The 25,545-nt window shown below is 39.7% G+C and overlaps 2 long non-coding RNA genes across 3 annotated transcripts in view; one reads left to right on the top strand and one right to left on the bottom strand.

Annotated features, from left to right (window-relative positions):
* Positions 1 to 25,545, bottom strand: part of LOC119476596 — a 68,629-nt gene that overhangs the window by 18,886 nt on the left and 24,198 nt on the right. For both annotated transcript variants that reach the window (XR_005204049.1, XR_005204048.1), the window contains exons 2-3: positions 24,511 to 24,685; positions 23,535 to 23,579 (exon numbers count right to left, since the gene is read on the bottom strand). This is a non-coding gene — a long non-coding RNA (uncharacterized LOC119476596). The remainder of the gene's footprint in view (positions 1 to 23,534; positions 23,580 to 24,510; positions 24,686 to 25,545) is intronic.
* LOC119476597 lies at positions 12,155 to 14,715 on the top strand. Its single transcript, XR_005204050.1, has 3 exons — positions 12,155 to 12,166; positions 14,383 to 14,385; positions 14,637 to 14,715. It is a non-coding gene; the product is annotated as an uncharacterized LOC119476597 (long non-coding RNA).

Here is a 25,545-nt window from a genome sequence, read left to right as displayed (position 1 = left end):
GTCATTGTTTTGTTTTGTTGATTGATTTCAGATAATAAATATATCCATAAATTTGCATAAAGCAGCATATTTATTCACTCCCATGTTGATAAGAGTATTAAATACTTAACAAATCTCCCTTTAAGGTACATTTTAAACAGATAAAAAAATATGCGATTAATCAAGATTAACTACGGACAATCATGCGATTTATCGCAATTAAATATTTTAATCTATTAACAACCCTACTCTAAACATTTAAGACACATACACACACATACATCATGTCCACTAGTGTCAATCTCGATGTGACGATCAAAACCACAAAGAGCTGACGGCTACATTAATGGGGTTGGCTGGCATTTCCACAGAGGAACCAAAACAAATCAGAACTGTTTACTGCAAAAACTGGTCAGCAAGATAATGTTGTTATTAACCAATTTCAGGTTTTAATACTCAGGTGATGTTTTGGTTGTAGAGGATGCTTTTGACTCCACCCAGCATCCACCTCTAAGTCTATTTTCCCTTAGGGGGGAACTAACAACTTTTCACTCTCAGCCAAGCATAAAAATGTTTTTGCGATATTCCTCATTTTTATATTTTTCTGCATTTTCAATGAGTTTTTTAAATGTTTTTTATTATTATAATGTTTTTTTAATTTTTTTTATACTTATAGTCACTGCTTTTTTCTTTCTTTGTCGGAATTGACGAGATCAAAGCCTAGAGAATAAATATCTTATTCTTATAATAATCCATCTGTGTGAGTTGACTCAACAGTGTGCTAATGTAACACTATAACAGGCCAATAAAAAATAGGGCTGCGGTTAATTATTTTCATTATCAATTAATGTATACTTTCTTTTTTTCCCCAGAGCCTAAGGTGATGTCTTCAAATTGCTTGTTTTGTTCAACCGACAGTCCAAAACATAAAGATATTAAATTTACAATCATATAAAACAGACAAAGGCATTTCCTCACATTTGAGAAGCTGGTACCAGATAATGTTTGGCATTTTAGCTTGATAAATGACTATTAATTGTCTTTTGACTGACTGATTGTTTCAGCTTTTATTAGTGTAATTGCAGAGAAAACTAAATACCAAAGAATCCCAGGATTCAAAGCACGGAGATACACAAACATTTGATAGTAAGCTGCATCCCTTAAGATCTAGTCAGTCCTTTCTACATATTCTATCAATGTGTTTGTTTTTCTCAAACTGTTGTGTTTCATATATATTTTAAGTCAATATACTTAACAATCCTTATCAGCCAGGGAACTGAAATAAAAGGCAGTCCTCGCTCATAAATCGCCCGTGTTCTTATCGTTCTGTGCACTGCCGGTGCCATTTACATCAGTGCGAGAGCAGCTGAATAGTGGTTGTTTACTTCATTGTCATTTGTGTCTATTGTATCTAAAAGGACCACCTGCTAGCTGGAGTAGTGGCAGAAAGCCTTCCAGGGTGCGCCTCATAATTGCCACTGGGGGGCTGGTAAATAACAGCATGCTATTTCACAGGCTCACAGCCCCGCCAACGTAATAAGTCACAGTGTTGTTTCCTCTTTTCATTAGAAAATGTCAGAGCTAATTTAGGACATTTTGGTGAGAGAGTGAGGAGGTGAACGTGTGAGTGAGGGAGGATAGGAAGGGTGTGCGGTGACACGATGGGGGGGGGGGGTATTTAGCTCGGTTGCCATGGTGTCGCCTGGTGTACGGTGGGGGCTGACACTGAGAGCACAAGTAAAACAATGGTTCAAACACACTCATGCACACACACACACACTAACCACAATGTATCAAAAAGTATTCGCCTCAGGCAACCGATGCCACTGTAATTCATCCCCGGTGACACGAACCACAAAGCAATTTACACTCATCAATGACGTGTGTGCAGTATTAATATGATTAAGTGTTTGTATATTAGAGCCTTAAGGTAGCAATATACTTGAGACAAAACAAAACTGCTGTCAAACATGGCGCCAACAGCGAATGTTTGTGTGCATACTTGAGGAATATTTGGTTAATGACACTGTATGAGAGAGATCTTGAATGTGGTTAGGCATCAAGTAGACCCTCTTTAGCTCCACAGTCATAGAAAGGAAGTTCAGACATTCTAGACCTATTCTAGTGGTTTCCAAAGTTAGCCGATTAGACTGTTGTCAGGCTATTAAATAGGCGTTATCAGTTGCTACAAGTCCAATAGATGTACGTCAATAGGGGCCTACTAAAACCACTAGTAGGTTTTATCATCTATTCAAATGATAGATCACCGGTAGAAGGTATGAAAGAACACAACGGCGACCTCTAGCGAACGTAGTAATTATGACAGGAGCAGAAGATGAAGTCAGGCGTCCGTAGTATAGATAGTGTGAAACTCCCTAAGTGGTGGAGCTCGGGAATGATGGATGTTTGCATCTCTTGTCAAACCAGCAATGTGTAGTTGTCTTTGTGCTTGTAATTATTTTAACCCAAAACACAATGTTTTCCCCTAAACTTTACAAACGTGTTAACCTATTGCCATGTATGGGACGTCAAATGTGACATATGTGGTCTTTTTTTCTTCTTCATATAATCAGATTTAGATTATTACATGTTTTAAAGCAGGGGTGTCAAACACACGGCCCGCCAAAGTGTTCAATTGGATGACTTTGCAAAGTGTAAAAAATTGCGAATTACAATTTTTTAATAAAATCCACTGATATTCCTATTTGTCCACTGGGGGGTCGCGCTGTACTAATAAGAGTAGCAGGCCCTATGCTGGTTACGCTATAATGGATCCCACATGCTTACGTACAGACTACGTGACACAACAATGTCAAGCGTAGGCCACTGATCAGAGCTATTTTTTTCAGAAGTAAGTGGGAACCCAGTGTGCTGGGTGTGTTAACAGCACCTTTCAGTGCTCAAGGAAGATAATATTCGGCGTCACTATCAGACTCATCAGGGCGAACACTACAAGAACACCGAGAAAACAACCGAGAACAGAGACGATAAATGAACTGTTTTTAGTCATTGCCGAGAGATCAGCGAGACATCTCAGGCTGGTTTAACACCCCTGTTTTAGAATAATTACTATGATTGGATTATTAAATTTGTGGGCTAAAGAAATACTATTGGTCTATTAATCCCAATTAAGTATACAAAACACCCTTGGATGGTACATCATGGCTTAGCCTACCTACTTCTCTTCGATGCTTTTCGAATTTCTTGTAAACACCATTACTGACGCTCTGGAAAATCACATGTTTAATTTGTTTGAGTTTATTTAGTACCAGTAACAGTAGTAATTAAGGCCTATGTCTGTTTCAATGCATATGCCGCCCACGCACACCGCGTGCCTTGAAATCATTGTTGTATTGTATTATCTATCCATCCATCTATCAATCTATGTTCTTCTTCTTCTTACATAATTTTTCTCTTTCAGAAAATTAAGAGAAATACAGACGGAATTTTAAGAAAATGTTGCTGAATGAGGCCCATTGTTGTCTTTGTTAACCAAAATGAAGTACAGGGTAGACTGATTGAAAGAAGGGCTTTAATTATTAAGAAAGTAATTTGTTATACAGTGTACAATAGGAACATTTTAGGAGTCTTTGGTGATTCAATCCAAACGTGTTGTCTTCATGTTATGCTAAAGCAAATTCTCAAACAAATCCATGAAATGAAATTCAACAAATGTATATGACATGTTGACTTATTTGGCGATTATTCAGTATACTCTATATACATGGACGCCACAATGTTTTGAACAAGCCATGTCACCTGTTTTGCAGTTGAAAATGCAAGTTAGTGGTTACAATTGGGAAACGTTGGTTGAGCATAGAGGATTAGTCATAGGAGTAGATTTTTCATGTGTCACATCTCTCTCTCTGTACATGCCAGGCAAGTAAATAATGCAGATATTTCATGTATGCTTCATCTGCGTGCTTGTTATACTGTAATGTGCTACATGTCCTTGGAGTACACCCCAGAGAATTGTCTTCCTCTTAACCTAAATCATAAAACGACAACATATTACTCTGTGGTTCCCCGTGGTTTATCACGCCATGCGCAGCACTATCATTACGAGGCAATGGACAAATCAGAGACACAGAGAGGAGGCAATTACCTGTAAATTGGTTTCATTATGTATAAAAAAACAACAGCAGGACTGCTTGAGAATTCAATACATTTCGCTCTCAAGGAGTAAAAAAAGGAGGCGCTGATAGGAGGTAATCTAAGCATGAAATTTAATATGTCTTCTTAATGTGTTTGCATGATACCAAATCTGCTTTTATTTAAGCTCATTTCTTTCAATTTGCAGTTACCCAAAATAAAGTCCCTCGGGGGTTTTCTTAAAAAGACTCCTCATGGAGAGATTAACAGAAAGACATCTTCAGCTGAGGTTGTGGATAAATGGGCACACTGAGTCAAATATGACCTTGTAGTTCCAAAAGTTACTACCAGTAAAATAATACTTGAATTTTACTTTTGAGTGACAAAGGATGTTTGCAGCTGTGACTTTAAGGTTTGTAGCAGCCCATAAGGGGTTTAGAGACAATTATACAGTACATCTGAGATGAACATGATAGTGTAGTGTGAAGACTGGTGTACAAATTACTGAAAATACTGAACATAATGGCATGGACTGTGACAAAATACAGTATAAACTCTTAAACACTAAAAACTTGGTTGTATTAGTTGTTTAGGTTCAGGCATGAGGAGTGAGATTAGTTAGGTTTAGGGTAAGAATATCAGGGTACGCCAACCAGAGGCAGAGAAAGGCGGGTCATGCCTTCGCATTGGAAAAAAAATATCACGACCGGGAAGGTCAGATGATGTAATTTTGCACAATAATTAGCCATGTGCTTCTGTACGGGATAACGGGCTGTCGGGACATTTTTCAGACTATTGGGGGTGCAACAATGGCATGGCACCATTTGCGGGCTAACAGAAGTGTTAGGTTGTGTCTGAAATTCCATTCTAACATGCGATTTAGTACGCTAAAACAATAAGTGAGAATTTTTAGTATGACCGAAACCTTAGTATGAAACCAATAGTACGCGAATCGCATAATATTTCCGATGAAATATTACAGTATGCAACGCTTGACACCACGGCAGCATCAATATCCCACAATACAATGGGGTTGGGACGACAATGTTCATAACAGACATTGACGGACAGCTCTGTCGTCACTTACACTTCAATTTAACTGGAAGTATAAGCTTTCACTTTGCTGGGCGTAAAATATATTTAAAATTAGTTCAGACTTTGATTCTCACAAATCCCCTTTTAGTCACAAGGTTGGCATGGGTTACCATGGTTACACGTTTCCAATCGTCAAGGAGGCATTCAGGAAGTGGCGACATAAATTACTGCTCAGTGCGTCCGAAATGATACATACTACTGTTTAGTCACACGAACGATAGTACATATATTGGTTATGTAGTGCTTAGTATGTGTTTTAGGAACGAAGCCTTAGTGATTAACATTTGCGATTAGCATTAGCAATACACAGGTTAATTAATGGCCATTTAGAGTCAATAAATCTCAATAAAATGTTTGGTTATTGTAAACCAACCCAAGCACCAGTTTTGTTCAGTGCTATTTTACAGCTTTTTGACTTCAAACAGTGTTATCTTTAAGCAATAAGCCACGGGAGGCTTTTACAACAGCTAAGGGGCGTTGTTAGGCATGATGCGGAGCATCTAATAGAAATGAGAAAACTGTGTGGAGAATAGAGAGTTCTACTCACACAAGTGGGAAGTACTGTATGTTTGATGTGATTTTTGTACTTACATAAAGAAAATGTATACTGTAGGTGCTGGGTTCACATGTCTGTTACTGTGTACTGAGTGTTTAAAGCAAAGACTTGAAGTTTATAGCAGGACTGTAGGTTGAGATGACTACAACCCCTGTTCACATTCTCCTGTAACTAAACGTGTTGCGTCTGAAACCAGCGTTTCATTCTGAGCCTGTAACACAGTGTACACAATAACTTGTACAACAAAACTATCGCCTGCGTGAGTTTCAATATGTCAAAAACTGTATCCTAGCGACTAAAACTGTGGCATTCCTCTGAAATTTACATGTAGTTAAGGAAGAGAAATCAATTTCGAGCTCCACAATGAATCCATAAGCCATCGAAAAAGACTCCTACACCTCCTCTTCCCTGAAGAAATTAGAATAAGTGAACAATAACAAGTTCCTTATCTTAACAGCCTGTGGGAAGAAACTGTAACGAATAATGAAAAGTGCGAGAATATAATTAAGCGAGAGAAAGGAATGAGATACACACATAACATGCACACACACACACACACACACACACACACACACACACACACACACACACACATACACATACTGTATACTGTATATAAGATGTGTAGAGGTTAGCACACAGAGTGAGAGGAAGAAAGATATCTGGGAAGTGAATATAACTGGAAGAGATAGACAGAAAAAGATGGCGAGTGAAAGAGATACAGAAAGATTTGGGGAACGTGAGAAAAAGTGGAAAATAGGTGTGAAAAATAGAGAGAGCTAGTTGGAGAGCTCCCCAGCTAAATACAGTTTGATTTAGTGTTATAGTGTAGTTCAGACAGCTTGGCAATTTGATCCAATGGGCTTTTGGCAAACAAACTGCAACACGGAGAAGCGTTTTCCAACCGAGTTTAGGGATAATTACACGTAGATATCCATTGGCTGGCAGGGGGTTTAGTCACAAATGCTGACACATACGGTAGAGTATTCCCACGTGGAATGAAAAAATAAACCCAAAGGTTTGTAGTTATTATGGGCGGACGGTTGTGGGTACACAGGAAACCCGTTTTGGGACTACAAAGTTGTATGTTTTATCTCTTTACTTCACTTTTTTTAAAGCATTTTTCAAGCATTTATCTCAAAGTTTGAGGCTCGACACAAATTCTCTGACACACACACATACTGCAAACACACGGACACACACAAGTAAAGGATGGAGAAGCGAATGAATATTGACACAAGAAGTCAAGCCCGCACAGAATTGCACACTTGAATACACCGACAAAGGCGAGCAAAGACACTCTCACACAAGTGTTTACGTTGTAGTTTATGATGTTCTGAAGCACCTCAGACTGTGTTTTCCCTGGCAGGAGAGGTGTTGAGAGGCCCCCTATTGCTCAGCTCAGTAGTATAAGAACACACTCCACAGGACTCTAGGCCTACTTTCATAACCCACTTCAAAAGCCACCGGGACACACACCTCTATCTATATCCCCTCTCAGAACTCTTTTGCACCACGCCAGCTTCCTCCTTACTTCTCACCCTCTCACCTTTTCACTTCAGTCACATAACCTTCTCCGCCTCCCTGCGTCCCTCCTTCGCCGCCACCCGCCTCCCTTTCCCTTTCCCTCCAGTCCCCCTCTTCTGCTTCACCTATTGTACACTTCTCCTCCTCTTTCCCACAGAAAGAGAGAGGCTTAGCTTGTGCTGTCAAGAGGGCTGACGCTGGCAAACAAAGCAGCGTGGGAGCTGCAGGGGAAAAAGAACAACACTATTCCAAGGTAGAGAAAACTACATTTCCCATGACCACAGTGACATGCAAGAAAACGATAATGTCAATACCTAGGAGGCTATTTTGTGCGGTCGTAAATCATAGCAAATATAAAATGCCGTGCGAGTGTTCCACGGTGCCGCTGTCGTAAGAGCTCTCAGTCGTACTTGCACACTCGGCTCTGCAGCTCAGCCAGAAGCCATTAAACACTCGGCTTACTTGATTGCTTGAGAGGCAGACCCTGTGCAGTGATATTGCAGTTAATTGGACTCATTTGCATGGTGTTGGGTTGCAGTGTCTGTTTGTCCTCAGTCGAGTGGAACATTGGGTTCTTGAACTCTAATTGTCTCCTGAACCTCGCTGCCGCAACTCCACAGTCATCTGTACACAAAGTCCAACCCGTTGATTCTAAATTTAAACCGGAAACATTTAGGAGTGATGTATAGCCTACCAAGAGGTGGAAGAGTTATAGTTGGGAATGTAAGTTCATAATTGACTGTTCGTTAAGCTTCACCCACCTTAAATACTCTCTCGTCAGTCTTTTCATTCTCGCACAGCACATATGCTGTTGACAATGATGGCAGATTTACCACTCAAAATACAAAGCTATTTTGGAAACCGTGGGTTCTTGATGGCACGCAGAAGTATGCAAAAGCAGGTCTCTCATTTCTAGCCAGCAACCGTCAATGTTGCCATCTGAAATGACAACTGCTACTGGCAGATTTTATCAGCTGTGGCTAGCTAAGCTTAAAGTTAGCTCCGTCAGTTGGAAAACAGTCTCTGACTGGCTGTTAATGTTTCTAGCTGACTTGTTTTAAAACCAGAATGCTGTAAAGTGCTCTCAACTAGGCACCTGATAGCTACATCATGATATTGTGCTAACAGGCTGAGGCTAAAGCTATATGTCCCAGGGAAAAAGTCAACATCCTCATCTGCTGATGGTCCATGTAGAAGATATGGAAAAAAATGATGATAAGGAAAATTGTACGATCAGACTTATTTTGTTCTAACTTAACCCAGTTTGGCTGTTTAGGGCATACTTTTCACTTTTAAATGTACACGAAAAAAGGCTTCTATGATGAGGACTAACCAGTATTTGGCAAACTTAAATGTGCTAAATTCAATATCCAGAGCATCAATATAGCAGCAAACAACTATTTGCTATGTTAAGATATAGAGGAGTAATGTCTACCTGAGCAGAGAATTAAGTTGCTCTCCCACTGTGTGTTTTGTAATCCGAGCTTCTCTTTGCTTTGTTGACGTAGCCGGGCCAGTCTCAATTGCTTTTAGAGCATGTTCATACATGTAAGCGTGCCCCACTGACTGAGGTCAACGACCTCCAAAATCGATATGCAATAGAGCACAGACCATGGATGTATAAGACATTGTGTACTGTGCTTTTGCCCTGTGTGTTACTAAATAGCCTACAACTACATTAAATAATGTTTAAGTCATGCTACTAGCACTACTAACTACTGGCCAATAGCCGGTTGTTTGAGAACAGAGATGTTAATATATCCACCACGGTACAGGCTTACAGCATACAGCCCATGGGGGTATTATAAGATAATAAAAGTGATGAATTACAGCCAATATATTCATTATTAAAGCCGCATATACTGCTAGCAGAAAGCTGGCAGAGCCAGATATGTCATATGAACCTGCAGGGCGGTGCATTCCCGTGGGTCTGATACACGTTCATTTAGCCGAGGAAAATAACTCTGGATTCAGCTATTCGTGACTTTTACAACTTTTAGGACATAATGATTTAAATGAGGACTATTTAAGTGTTCGTACTGGGAAGTTGATTTACTTCAAAAATAATTATCCTCTGATTTACAGATGTCTCTTTATACATCCATGACTATGGATTCATTGGCGTTTTGAGACCAAAATTGTGGCAGCGCTACCGCAGTGCCAATGTAGCAGCTAAAAGCACTGGAGTTTTGCCTTTTTACTTCTATACTCTTTGGTACTACACAGTGGATGTGCTAGATGTGAATGGGGCTTTTTTTAAGGAAGCCTGTAACCCCAGTAACAAATTAGTTAATGAAATGCTCCTTGACTTGGGAAGTAGCTGTATTTTTATTTTGGACAGGCAAAAAAAAGACATCTCCCTCGACTCTTTAAATGTCAAGCATAGCTAATCTTGGCAGAATAATTTAATCTCCTGCTGGAATAAATCGATCCAAACAACTACACGGTATTGTAAGCCTACTTGGAAGTCTCGCAGTTTTGGGAATGTGTCTGCATGTGTGTATTTGTGTATTTTGTTGATATGCTACAGATTAAATAAAGGTTTCACAGAGCTCCAAATTTCAGGGGACTGAGAGCCATAAAAACAAAGTCCGTGGGGCTAAATGTGACAACGTATCCACCTGAAAATAAATCTTTTTAAGGAATGAAGTTTAGAATGCCTTCACCCTTGGAGTCGGAGCGCGGTCGCTAACCTGATCAGAGGCATCAGAGAGCCAGCAGGGACCCGGAGGCAGGGTGCTTTAGTGATGGATCACAGTGGGGAAGGGAGAGAGACGGCCGAGGGGGCCGGATAGCGTCAGGCCATCCTGATGGTCTGAAACAGCAGATCTGAGGGAGTGATGTGGGACGAGTAGACTGTGTGTGTCCTAATGGGATCCTAGATCTGCACTATCTCGGAGCCTTCATGTCCCTGCAGCGGTCCTGATAGCAAACAACGGCGGATCAATCGATGTGCGGTGCTTAAGCCCCCCTTTCCTTTGCTTCCTTCCTCCAGGCTGTCACAAAGTGTTCAAACCACAGTCCTGGTTTGACAGTAACTGGTTGTAAAGAAGCTCAAGTTGCTCAGATTTTCTTTGTTCACATATTTATACAAAATATTAAGTAAGCTTATGCTGTATGTAATTGGAAAGACATCTAGTAACAATGGAGCAGAAAATATAACACAGAATTTCTTAATGCTAATTTAACAACAGCACCCTTTAAACTAGTTTAATGCTAGCAAAATATTTGCATTGGATTCCATCTCATCCGAAGAACAAAGCATGATGCAATGAAATATTCAGGGAATGTTAAATGAGAACTGATGGGATTTTTAAATATGCAAAAGTAAAAATTTGGGCTGCAGGCGATATTATCACAAAGCATAACCAATCAATTTCAAAAAGTGACACATTTCAAATGGAGGAGGCCCTGTCAAATGACATCAGGCAGGGGAATTCATCCACTCTCCGTTACGTAACTACAGATGCATGAAAAAAGTGCCCCAACACAGCACCTGCTCAGAGATACGCTAGATGAATGATCAGAGTCATTCATTCTGCCTGTAACCAGCTTGTACAGCTGACTGCATTACTAGATCTCCATTTGAAGCTCAAGTATCCAAAAAACAGCTTGATGTAGGGTTGTTCCCTACATGTATTAGACCATGGATAAGGTATAGGTGTGCAGCATCAACTGCTAGACCTGGAATAATTACAGCAACAACATCATTGACCCAGTGTATCCTCAGGGTGCAAAGATCCATTTTATATGGAAGCCCATTTCTGCCATGAAAAGGAAAAAAGGACTGAAAAGTTACGCATGTTAAAAGTAAGAGTGTTCATGGTAAGAAAGTCAAAACTTTGACAAAGTATCTCATAATTCAGATTTACTGAGTAAAAATCTTCTTAAGGCCTTTTCACACCGGGGACGGACACGAAAAAACAAAACAAAAATGCAATATTCATAGGCGGTTTCAAATTTTTCACACCAAGGCCGACACAAATATTCCACCAAAAATTTGACTTTCGCACTTTCACAAAATCATCAATGAGTTTATCTTACTATAATAAACCCACACTCAATTCTACACACTGGAGATGGGCTAGTTATTATTCCAAGTGTGCAGGTCTGTGTAGAAAAGTTGCGGAAAAAAATACAATGGTTTTGGATTCTGACTCATAGAGATTGATGGGTTTGAATTTTTAAATTGAAGTGTGATTTATTCGCACAAATTATTCAGTCTCTCATAATAATCTTAGTATCTCAGAACCAAAAGTATTTTTCATTTGTATCATGCATCACTTTTCGTCCTTATTTTTAACTTACTTTCTCATAATTTTGATTAAGTAAGTCATAAGTTTGACTCAGTATTACATAATTTTGGACATAGTAAATTTGATATACTAAGTAAAAATATGGAGATACTGAGTCTAAGGAAGCCAAGAACCCCCTCCTTTACTGTAAGTTTACACTGTCTAGTATCCTTTCTCTTTCTTTCTTTCTCTCTCTTTGAAAGTCCACTATCTTAGTCCTTCTCTTCCCTCCTTCCAAAATATACCGCCACAAAAGTAGATTGGATTTGCCAGAATACATTTCTATCTATGCCAATGGGACCATATGTTCCCAGGTCATCCATCCATGAGGTGCTGCTTCAGATGGATTCCACCTCTTCCACCTCTTCCAGGTCTGTCCCAGCTCCCATTATGTGACCCCAGGTCCCTCGTCAGGATATAATATTCATACAGTCTCAGAATAACTTGCATCCCCAAAGTGTAATGCAGGTGCCAAATAATTTTTTTTCTCTCTGGCTAAAGAAAAACCCTGTCCAGGTTAGGGAGAAGCAGGTAGATTTCCCTGCTGATGCATATACATGTTTTTACAGTGCATCAAGTTGGTGATGTCCCTGACTCATAAAACAATTTTTTTTTGTGAAATGTCAAAAACACATGGTCGATTATGGGAAAACTACAATTTCCGCCTTGTGGTTGTATGCCTCCACCAGCCAGTCAAGTTGCAGATTACATCCATGTCTGTCCGAAATGTCATGAACTCATCATTTTATCCTATTAGACATTTGTGTGAAATTGTCATAATTAGCATATGAGTTCTTCAGTTATGGCTAAAAACGTGTTTTATGAGGTCACAGTGACCTTGACCTTTTAACTCAAAATCTAATCAGTTCATCTTTGAGTCCAAGTGGACGTTTATGCTAAATTTGAAGAAATTTCCTCAAGGCGTTCCTGAGATATCTCGTTCATGAGAATGGCCCGGACAGACGGATGGACGGATGGATGGACGGACGACCCGAAAACATAATGCCTCAAGTCACAGCAAGCACGAAGGCATAAAAAGTATTTTTTCATCTTTTTTCTAAGAAGTTTGTGTTTAAAAGGTACAATATGGACCCATATTGTGAGTACATACCGTATTCTGGCCATTAGCTTGTGTACACACCAGGAATCAGTCAATTAAAGACCAGAAAGTGTCAGAACTCAAGAAAGCATATGAGTAAGCACTGTGTTCTGCTCACATGCTGGCTCTATGTTTGTACTCTGTGTTCAGGTTATGAATCAAAGAAATTGCATATTTCCTGACCTCACTGGGTTTTGTTTTAGTACGCCTCTCTGCCTGTGGAGGCCTGGGCACTGGGGAGGTAAACCTGTGGGAGCCAGACAATGGTCTATTCTCCACCGGAGGAGCTGATGCTACATGAGTGTGTGAAGAGAAAGTATTGTGAGTGTAAAACATGCTTGTTGAGACCAAACTGCAACCTGCACGCATTAATCATCAGTCACGTGGGTGCAAGCAGCACAGACATGCACATACACATACAGTAGCACACAAGCAGAAGGTTAAACCCAGAGTCTAGGACTTCTCGGTAAAGTAAGAAGACATCGGCATGTACAAGATGGGGTGAGACAATATGATCAGTGCTGTGGCAAGAGAGGGCAGCTTAAAGCTAATGGCATGTGATGCCCAGCTGCTGGCTCAAATCTGTTGCAGCCATCTGTTTTGCCTTGCTAGTTTAAAAACGTCCTCACATCAACAGGAACAAACACCTTAAAAGAAGCCGTGTATATACCTATATACCGTGAAGTGCTTACGTTGAGGTTTGTAGAGCCTGGAGGTGAGTCTCCTGGGATCCTACAGTTCACTAGGGCAAACAGCCTTCAGTAGAACTCACAGTGACTGAGGAGATTTGCAGAGCTAAGTGCAGTTAAAATGTTGTGACACGCCAGAGGCAGCTGGATCAATGATTCAGTAAGGCCTAATCTAGGTTTGATAAATGCTGTTTTGCATTGGGAAAAGGTCATGTGTCAATGCTCCAGAATCAATTGGTTATTTGCAAAGGGCCTTTTCCTGCGAAATGACATCCTTGATAGGAGTCTTCTTATGCGAGTCATTTTACCCTTCTTTAAAACATAATTTCAAATCTTAAAACAGCTGAAATAACTGGGTTTGTTTTTAAAATGCTAACATCTCTAACAAATGTACAGACTCTGAACAGTGTGAAACAATGTTTTATGGATTTCTAATCCACTATATATTGTTATATACAGTATATACCAAATGAGATTCAAAAGTAATTACACAATGATTATTATTTAATTAAATCTTTACATGAATATTTATACATTTACACTATTTGTGTTATTAATAGGTACAGTATGATGCACAAAATGTGAAAAAACTGCTGACTTCACACTCTCCTCAAAGCTGTTTTTCCAACTATGAAGGCTCTCTAGGGAGTGTGCTTTTATCGGAGCATCAAAGACCAATGTTATAACAAATATTACTTTGTTATGGAATTATTTTCTTGTTGTTACTAAAACTGACATTTCATAGCAAATAATGATTTTACTCAATATCCCTTTTATACAGGAGACGTATGTATGACACCGGCCTATTTGAAGTGCATTTTACCCACATTGGATCCATTCATATGAGGCTGTTTGTGAACATTTGGATTTCTTTTTGTTCCATTGGGGTAGTTTCCAACGAGGAAAAGTTATATACAGGGTATGAAATTAGCACCCACCAAATGCGGGTAAATTGTTGGCAGTGGCGGGTAAAATTGTCAGTTCATCTGCCACTTTGGCAAACAGGAAAAACGCTGAAAATGGATATTGAGAATCGGTTCCTATTGAGAGCCGGTTCTTATTTGTCCGATTCCCTGAAATCGCATGCCCCTGTGAATATCGATTCCTCTTATCGATGCTTTCCTATAGCATGCACGATGACGTAATACCATACACACGATGTATCATGTGTCAGTTTGTATGGGACCGGAGCCACAGCAGAGAGATAAAAACTTCAGAGAATAATGAGGGGATGCACTCTATTTTTTCCCTGATAAGGCTACACTGTGAACAACAAATCTGTGTTGAAATCAACAAAAAGAGAGCTAGTAACGTTAGCTTTTAGCAGCCGTTGGGCAGCACGGTCCTGCTTGGCTTAATAACGGAGCTACTAACGTTAACAGAGGTTCCATTGAGTTACATGATGATGCATTCAAGCTCTATTCAGTAAAATAGTATTAGGCAAAGGTAAATTATAAAGTTATCATGATGTGTTCAAATGTAATCTTATAATATTTTGGTTTTGGCGAGAAACTTAATAAATACAGTTGTTTGAAGGAGATAGATCTCAAAAGTGGCAGATAAAATTTCTGATTGGTAGACACAAAAAAAAATACTGGCCTGCCACAGTGGCAGGCAGTGAAAAAACTTAATTTCACACCCTGGTTATAAATACAGTCCAATGAATCGGCCCCTTCTCTTCACCAGTTATTTGGTCAGTGACAATCGGGATTCAGTACAGTCAGTTCTGTCAGATCTTTTATCCATTGATAAAGATTTGTTCGTACATGTACGGAACAACATTAGCAGACACTCCAGCCTGCAATGTAGTTCCTTACACTATATTACTTAACCATAGCAATACAATACAATGCAATACAATACCTCCCTCTCTCTCTCTATCTCTCTTAAATGGCAAAACAAGTCATTATCATTAGCTCATTTCCTTCCACAATACGGTTACAGCATACTTGTGCACCTCGCATTACAACCAATCACGTCCCTGGACGGTATTGAGTAACCTAACGTGCAATAGTTGACCCGTGTCCAACCCAGGTCAGGAGGAGAGTTGTGAAGGTCTGATGATGCTCGCTGACCCATTCAAATACACCTTCAAATCTCTGCAGGGCAAACACCCATCTCTACCCCAGATGGCAGTTTGGCCAGTCTGAAAGGGATTTAACAATCTAAATGAAAGATGCCAAACCTTCGGCCTCCTGTCCTATGAACCAATCCACCAAATTGGTATGGTACTGCACGTTTCTCCTTGTTTGCACCACTTTGTATTCCTTTTAAGTCCTCAAAGGACCTCTGAGTTTTGTCATCATGATGGTTTTAGAAGTAAATACAGAGAGTGAAGTTACGTTTAGGCGTAAACGTGAACTGTTCCTCCTTGTTGCTGTGGGTAACATCTATATAAAGATAAACACCCCCCCCCCCCAGCTACTGTATATGGCAAAAACAAGGGCTGAGCAAATGTACGCCTCTTCTAGTTTGGGCCTCCTGAATTGCCACTTACAGAGGCGTTGACGCATATTTAATTTCCACTCATAACTTCAGAGCTGTTGACATTCACTGCTTTCATCCGACTTTTCTTGTAAGTCACTGCATGACGTAAAAAATAACTCCCTGAGGCAGGAGGTTTTTTTTTTTTTAACAGAGACTCAGTTACAAGGCCCAGAGTTTTTAAAGATGCTTCTTGAACATCTGTGCAGCGCACAGGCAATTTGAGATAAGACTCGCACAGGGGAAGTTAATTAGCAATATGGATCAGGCCTAATGAATACATGAAGTGTATCTCGAGATATAAAAGCACTGGATGCGTCTATTAAATACAACTTTTATTTGAACCCCCATCTTAAAACTTTCACGTATGCAGTTTTACTTTATAATTACAAGCATTTCCTGGATCTCATTTGTATAGTACAAATCATCCCAGGCTGTGAGCATCCACGTTGTAGACTGTAGTGCCATGGTTCACTGAAAATGCACACTGATTTCTTTTATTTATTATTTATTATTTATCTGTGATGGGAAGTAATTTGCCGTAATGCGTGATCAGGGCGTTTTGAAAGAGCCATTTCATCTCGCTGTGCTGGTCCCTTTCTCTGTGGGGGAGCCCGGCTGTTCCTGTTCCTCTATCAACACTAATCACTGAAGCTGAAAGCTTCTGCTGCTGCTGAAACTAAATGCGACTTCACAGCCCTCTGCTTTCTCCCCTTTCTTCATCTCGCCGTCGCTTTTTTCTAACGCTACTTCTCTCTGCGTCTTTCTGTCTCACACTCACCCCCTCTCAGTTTCGTTCACCTGAAAATGTGCGAATAAAGTTCAGAGAGAGGCCGATTAAAGTGCACAGATGTCAGTAAATGAAAGAGATGACGAAAAACAAAAGCAAATCAAGAGAAAAAAACGCAGAGTGAGTGAACTCCACACTTCTAATTGCTCATCATGAATGTAATTCATTCCAGCAGGTGTTTGCAGGCTCAGCCACGTTTCAAAAGGAGAACAATTGTGTCAGCTATTGTTATAATTACAGTTTCAGTTGGTGAATCAGTGATCTGGGTAACCACCCACTCTCTGCCCACATTTGTTTTAATAAGAGGTCTGATGCAGCATCATTTCAGGCGTTTAGCTCTTTTTGCCCAACAGCTGTGACCTTAACATGATGATTCGAGTTACCATTGTCTGGCTGTGAAGAAAGAATAATAAGTATTATGATATGCCAGATGGACCTATAGTAGGTGTTAGTCTGATGATCTAAATAAATAAAAGACCAGCAGCAGATCTGTTGTTTCAAAATCTGCAGAAGCTGCAGTGGAAAAGTTCATAAATATACACTGGGTTGGATCATAACTTTAATAATGTGTTAAATTAAAAAACAAAAAACAGATTTTACCATCTATAAAACAAAGTAAATGCCAAGTTCAGTAATATTACTTAGTGACAAGCTTTTTTAATAAATCTTTAAAGTTAGGCTGGTAATGTTTAGAAACTAGCAAGAGTGCGCCAGACTTTAAAAATGATCCAACCGAAAAAAAACAGCCCAGTGTTGCCAACTCTTTCCCTATGACAGTAGCTAACAGCACTGGCTCCAAAAGTCCCTAAATCTAGAAAGAAAGTTGCCAAGTCAGCAACACTGACAGCCCGTCCCTTCAGGCCTCCCTCCAAAGCCACATCATTACGAACAAAAACAACCAACATGGCTATTGTTAGTACTCACAGCTGTCAAGCTAGCAGCTTATGGAAGACTCCGGTGACATGCAATGAGTGCACGGGCAGTTAGCATTTTAGCATAGTCTGTACGTTCTCTTCGGCCCAGATGTCAAGCAAATATCGGACTTCTGCAGAAGTCCTCAGTCCTCTCCCACTCCCATTAACCTGTCGTTTACCTATTTCAATCTCAACAAATGCCCACACAGACAGACTACGTTTTTGGTTCACTTGGAAACTGTCCGAGATCACCTCTCACAAGCAGTGTTGGACGAGTTGTTTTGGTCCGCACCAGAGTACAATTATTGCATTCGCAACTTCCCAAACAAACCACACCATGGGTTGAACGTCTTTTAAGTTGATTTGGCTAACTTTATACATACAATTTCCTATACACATGTAGACATCCAGCAGACAGGAAGCAACATTCATTTCGAGTCATGTTTCTCGCCACCCGGTGAATGTAAGTCCAACATCCATTCTCCTTTTAGCTCTGTTTTGGTCTCCACCAACTTCTGACAAAAAAATCTGTTCCTTTAGTTGCTAAATTCTCCACTATGTTCTTCAGCTAATCGATGCCTGTATCTGTTGGCCATTTGGTGTTGGGCAGGTTGCAAACAGTGGGCTTTTAGAGCCTTGTTTCGCTGAAAACTGCCTATTGAGTCCAAAAACTGTGCTATGAGAATGGCTACAAAGCTCAGTCGAGCTGAAGGGACCTGGGGTAATAAATCACTGTGAATTCATCACTAGGAGAGACACCTTTCATATAACACAGTCAACTATCCATTATTATGAAACTATCAATTATAGCTGCTTCAAAGTTATGTTAGATTAGACGTAATGTTGGGTATACATGACTTTTAGGAAATGGGCCAAAAGATCCATCAATATGGTTCTTTTTTATTTATGCAGCGTCCTCCTCTCCAATCTACCTGCACTACACGTCTTAAGGTCATATAAAATGCTGCTGTCACAGTTGTGAAAAAAGGCACTTATCCTGTCTGCTTTACACAAGCTCCAAATGAATGCCAAATGTGACTTGAAGGTGCTTCTCTATACATATAAAGTAGTTCATGTGTTTGCACAGTGCTGTTTAAGTTCTCTTCTGGCTGGACAGTATCTCTGTCCTTTGTGTGCCTGGCTCTTCCTCTTTGGCTTCATCGTCCATGGTGAGTGAGACATCATTTTTCTCTCTAATTCTGTCATTTGAATGTTCTCACTGTACACCTGACTTTACTTCAACAGAGCATTCCTTTTTGTTAGGCCAACATTCAAGTTTCCAGCATTATTTTTTTCCTATAAGACTTTTCTGTATTATTCTAGAGGGGGATTTTAAGGTGAAAGGTTTTCATTTTCATTAGCTGTTTCTTAATGTGAGCATTGGGAACGTCTTGTGAACAGTAAATTTGATGAAGGGCTATACTAAACTCTATTTGATGGTAAAAAAAAGTAAGGAAAAAAAACTTAAACGATGGCACTGACAGTTCAAAATTGGTGAAAAAGCATAATGACACCACTGTCAGAGATAACCTTCGTCAGGCAAGGGTAGACTTTGAACTGAATTAAGCTCCTCTTATGTAAAGTGTTTTGTCATCTTTATGAAGACATTGGGTGACATGTAGTCTATTAGCAATGGTTCGGTTCAATGGTAAATCTAAAATATAGAGCAAAACAAAGATTTCACCTCTCTGCTTGTGCTGAGACGTTGTGTAAAACAGGTGTGAGTGAGATGTGAGATGCCTCACAGCTTTGCTCACTCAAAGCTAAAGACCTTCCCGTCTAAAGTGATGAAGGAGAGAGAATGACATTCAGAATAGTTATAAAGTAGACGTGTAATGCTTCGATCAAGGCGAGGACATCAAATAATATGATGTGCCGTACCATGGCTGGTTTCAATCATACAAAAGGTCAGAGGTTTAGCTACTCTGACAAGTAGGCTTTACACGTCAAATGATGGGTTGAAGAAGGAAAAAGGTACCGTTTTACTCTGCCACGGGCAACGTCTCTGAATAAGAAATGAACGCCCTTGCTCTTTGAGCATGATTTTTATCAATATCGTAGCAGGAGTCAATCTATTTGCATCGAATTTGTTGAAAGACACGTTTGACCATTTGGAAATATGCTTATTCGCTTATTTCAAAAGAGTTAGCTGAGATAGATAATATTTATTCATTGAATATGAAGTTACAGTGAGCAGCCAATGAGCTTAGCTTAGCATAAAGACTGGACACAGGGGGAAATAGGAAAGTGGTATCAATCTTCTCATCCAACTGTAAGCAAAAAAACTAATAACAAACTATTCCTTTAGGGGCTTATCATTTTATTTCTTCTTTATCATTGTTTTACAATAATTAAATTGTTTTTATATAGGGTGACCATATTGTAAAAAAATCGAAATCTTAAGTGTACTGCACGTTCATGTATGCATACATGTTTGTGCTGATGCACGCACCATAGGCATGCTATTGTATATTGTTATCTGGCCATAATATGATCTTTTATATCGACATTTCCACCATGCGCGACCAAAATTGTACTCTTGCAGTGTGTATAGAATGCAGCATTTTCCTTGCCGGGTATTTTACGAATGAAGGAGTAAGTCTTTCTGTCAGAAAGAGTCGCAAGCATCATAGCAACAGCCTTGAAAACAACGCACTGATTGATTGACACACATACAGACAAATCAGTGTTGAATTCAGGCGTGTGGTGCATTGTTTATGTTTTTAAATTGGGTTAATGAGTGGGACAGACCATGATAAATATCTATTATTATTATTATTATTATTATTATTATTATTATTATTATTATTTTAATTTGGTGAAATCTGGGACAATTTGGTAGTGACTGTTGAAAACCGAGACATTTTGGTGTTTTACAGATATTTGTCAGTACTCGGGACACCCAGCTGGAAACCGGGACAATCCCGGACAAGCCGTGATGTCTGGTCATCGTATTTACACCATATTTCGAAGCATGTTTAACTTTGTTTCAAGAAATGCTATATTAGAGAAGATAAGATGAAACATTACAAAGTTCTCCAATACAATGCTGCTTATATATCATATATTGTAGATCAATGATCTTGTAGTTCTGAATAAAAACAGTATTATAGTAAATGAACTGCTCAAATATGTTGTGTTCATTTCACTGAGCTTGTTGTTAGTTTTCAGTGTTCAGAGTCCTGTCCTGAACACCCATGCACACACACACACTGTTATACACATCCACATCTGGGAGCTGCCCACTACAATCACCAATCTTCTACCATTAGCTGCTGAGCAGTTCCACTGGAGCCATTTAGGGTTTCTTCCCAGCTCAAGGACAACTCAGCAGTAGTTGCCGAGGGAGCAGAGAGCCCTTTTCATTTATTTTCTCAATCCTAACAGGCGACCTTTCAGTCACGATCCCATTCCCTAACCTCTAGGCTTCCCAGGTCCGAATCTTTTTCACACACAAACACTTCACTTTGCACTTCTACAGTCGCAGCTCTGTGTAGCCGCAGTGCAGTCGCAGCCTATACTGTGACTGCTGAGCAGCTCCACTGAAGCACTCAGGGGTTAATTGCCATTTTCAAGGGCATCTTGACAGAAGCTCTTTTGGGCTGCGGCTGTGTCAGACTGTGCCTTTGACATAATTACTGATAATAACTTACAAATTAGCACAAGTGCCGAGCAGATATTGATATAAAATGTGGCGTGTCAACTGATTGAGATGAAAATAAGAAGAAAAGACAGAAAGAAAAGAAAAAGATAAGTGGCTATAGACATATTTTTCATTTCAGCACTCATAAAATATCTATTTTAATTCTAAAAACCATGATGAGGTCTGTCTGCTGTCACCCTTCTATCATCTCACTTTTCTTCTCTAAAGATATAAAGGAATAATAATAGTCTAAATAAATGTTGATGTGATGAGTTCACGTACACTATTTCCTTAAAAAAGCCTGCTTATACACAGAAACCTCGAGAGATGCAGAAGGCTAGGCACTATCCCTCTTTTTGTCTCTCCATCTCCCTGTCTGCACACACAGTACTTGCATATACATCGATCTCCAATGATGAGTAATGGGCCATTCGGCACATTGATATGAAGCTGCAACATGGCCGAAAATGACAAAGACTACCGTCGTAATGCTCCATCATTCATATCGTATGTCTCATTTAGGGCTGCAGAAACCCCATTATGTCCAGCCGTTCCTTTCATCTACACTGAAAGATCTATGAGAGATTCTGCAGATCATTATGCATGGATCATAAGCAGGGTATATGTAGAGATATGGTGCTACTAACCAGACACGGGCATTACAATGACCTTTACTAATAAACCATAGAGAAGAGCTGGAAGAAATCTTCAACAGTGTATTACTGCAACCGTGACCCTCCTCTTTAGAACAAGAACATTTTCTGTTATTTTAAGAGCTTTTCTTAGTATAACAAGATATTTTCGTGATATTGGAGCAGTTTGAACTTTAAGGGTTGCCGGTTCACCAAAGAAAAATATAGAGTGAATGTAATTAGTATAACGCAGAGAGGTTTAATGTATTGGGATGCAGTGTGTCGTCTACATATTACACCTTGACCTAACTGAATGTGACACGAGCGAGCATAAGCGACAAAATCAGTTTGACTGCCCTTTTTTCTACTGGAATGGCCAAACTGGTCACGAGTGGCGCTGCTTTGCCCTGTTTCTATTTGTTCCTGTTGCTCATTTTGAAAATGCTGCAATCAACGAGGAATGGCTAATTTGTGAAGTTGAAATGAGGCGTTATCTATACAATACCTCCTCATTTCACTACAAAAACCTAAATACGGTGGCAGCTGGCTGGAAATTCTAGTAAATATCACATTATAAAATGTGTGTTTTCAATTTAAAAAGTACAAACGTAGGAAGATAGCAGTTAATTGGTTACGTCTCCTGTCTGATCTCGAGCACACAGCTGATGGGTGTGTGGTTTGTTTACATGATGTAACAGAAAGTGCATAATTAACGGATTCAGTGTAGACAGAGAGCGTTCGATGTTATTATAAGTAAATAAAAAGACCACAAATCTTCTTATCTTGTTGCTTTCTTATTGTGTTAATAAGAAGACACAATAAGGTCGATATTATTTATCATTACAATGAATTATTAGTTCTGTTTTACGGTGGCTAGTGGCTACGGCCACTAAGGGGTTCAGTGAGCCCCCTGAACCAACGCAAAGTGCGCCTGTGTATAATGGTGCAAGAACTCTTTCCCATTATAACAGTATGTCAGCTTTTTGTATATTTTGTTTACACAAATGTTACAACAAGGAACTTTTACATGTTGATAAATGCTTAGTGGGAGATTCTACTACTGCTGAGCAGAGTAGACGGTGTCAAAATAACCATATACAGAGCCTCTGTGTAGGATAAATAATTTATTCAGCTTATTATGAACTTAAAAAAGCGCAGCTGTTTATTTTCACTTAACACTAATGAGAAAATGCTGAATTGTCCTCATATGTTACATTCTAATGTGTCTCCCACCAAGGCCCCATGAAACCATTCACTGCTCAGCAAAACTCATTAAGAAATAATAAAGAACAAAAAATGTCAATAGTAACAAATTAGAGAGCACCTCCTCCCCCCCCCAACACACACACCTCACACACACACCGTCTCCGTAGACTACAAAGTCTTCCCTGTGCACTCAGATCTTTTTTTCATTAAAACAAGATGCTTGTTATAATGAGATAAGTTAGCCTGTTGCTATAACAAGAAAAGTTTCTTGTTCGAACTAAGTAAGTCAGCATCTCATAATAATGAGAACAATCTGTTAAACCATGAATGTAATATAATTTTCATTATAATAATAACCTGAACAGGTTCCGTGTTGTCAGAGTGGCAGCAGAAATCTGACTGAGCAACAAAATGCTCGCAAGGCCATTACATAAGTAAATGGCTACAGGTTTGCTGTATTTAGCCTCCAGTCTCCCCATAAACAGCTAGTGTGTATGACACAAAGTGTCCTTGAAAAACCATGGATGCCTTACCTTATTCAGCATCAGTCACTCTGTGCAGGATGGATGGCAAACTGCCTAAACATAATATGAAAGAGAGAAGAGAGGAGAGAATTTATCCAAAAATGTCTAATCATTTATTCTTTATTGTCTGGTGTTGACCCGTATATGTCAGTGCTATGAACCACAAAGAGGATTACACTACCATTGTACTGAACAGTTAGCACAAGGAAAACAGAAATGTTTAAAGGTGCTAAATGCAAGATTGGGAGCATTTCTATTGCCTCCACATTAGGCCTGTCAACGATATCTTAAATCTGAATAGTAAAAAAATAGATATTTCAATATGAAAATTTTAAAAAGCAGCACTACCGCAACTGTCTGCTGCGCGCGCATTGAATGCACCGCATGACGGGAGTCACACAACTTCACTTCCACTAACTGAAAATGAATTGTAACGTTAGGTCAAGCTGAACGAGGAATAACTCAACAACAACCATAATGATGGCAGAGGACTCGGCCACAGAGAGAGTGACTGTGTCCTAACAGCAGGCATTACGTCACGTCATGTACACAACTTAACCACTTAAAAGATGGGTGAGTAGTACTTACTATCTTCCGATGTGGGTACTTTTTAAACAGAAAACATAAGTTTTATATTGTGATATTTAATGGAAATTGCTTTCAAGCGATCTTCTGGCGTTCTCCGTCCAGCCAGCTGCCATCTTATTTAGGTATTGGACAAATATATCGGCAATAGGCGACTGGCTGAGTACATTGCTGTTTTTTGGGGACGATGTTTGTCATTGTATTTATTTTGTGGGGGGGTGAATAGATATTCCAATAGTTCCAACCTATGTTCTTTTTTAGAACAAATATTCAAATGTCAATTTTGGCAAATTTAACAGCCTTACTCCACATGGTTCTCAACATGCTTGCAGCTAACGCTGCTAACGCTGCTAACAGTGGAAACAACGGCGACAGTGCTGACAGAGCGAACAGTGTTTACCTGAGGGGGAACGGAGGGTGAGTCTACGTCTCCACGACGGTGCCATCGGTCGGGACGGCATTATCAGCTGTAACCTCTGTATGAGAGCAGTTCAGATGGTGGCCGTGAGAGAACCAGGGGGGCATGCTCACATGCACTAACATGCACAAAAAGGCACACGCAGACCGACCCAACTCTGTCAACAAAGCAAAAAGAAGCTTGGATTACAACACACACAGAGGGAAAGTGACTTCATTCTCTGCTCAGGTAGACATTACTACTCTATATCTTTACATAACAAATAGTTGTTTGCTGCTGTATTAATGGATATTAAAAAGATAAACTCCCATGTATTTGTTTTAATTGTCATAGCAGGAAAAGCACAAGCGTGCCTAATACCGTGGTTCTGTTGAATTGTCCATTGAAGTGTCTCATGTAGTGAGCTATCACACACAAAGCCAACACCCCTGCAACTGACATACCTGAAGGGAACGCAGTAATTAAGGTAATTAATTACAGTTATGCTTTTGCAGCTGTGGCATGTCAAACTGTCCGCTGTAAAAAAGAAAAGGCAGATTGCCTGAATATGTTAGCTTGTCATACGTGAAGCTTGTAAATTTGATTTCTCACCACAAGTGAGATAAGAAGAACAATACGACTCTTGTGTCTCTGAGGCTAGCAGGGACGTGGTTAGCCTAGCTTAGCATAAACACTGGAGAAAGCCGTATTAGTTCACGCTAGATATTCACACGGCAAGTTTACGCCAGAGGGGCAAATTATTCAGTTTTCTGTCCTGAGAATTAAAGGTAAAATTCGAACTTTGACATAAAAATGCTGTTGCAGTGTACTTATTAATTTCATTGTCTTAAAGTCACTGGAATGCAGGAAACTCTAATGTTTCTGGGGGACAACCCACTGACCACCAACTTTGGTTTTGAAATCCTCCTTATTTTTAAGGTCTCAAGGTTGGAAGGAAGCCTGGCTCCTGCTCTACTACCACAGACATGAAATTAATATCAAACTTTTCATCTCCGAAAACAAAAAAGTGTATTTCTC

The sequence above is a fragment of the Sebastes umbrosus genome, chromosome 18, assembly GCF_015220745.1.
Source record: "Sebastes umbrosus isolate fSebUmb1 chromosome 18, fSebUmb1.pri, whole genome shotgun sequence".
Taxonomy (NCBI): Eukaryota; Metazoa; Chordata; class Actinopteri; order Perciformes; family Sebastidae; genus Sebastes; species Sebastes umbrosus.
Note: the sequence above shows the minus strand (reverse complement) of the source record. Positions and strands in the feature narration are given on the sequence as shown.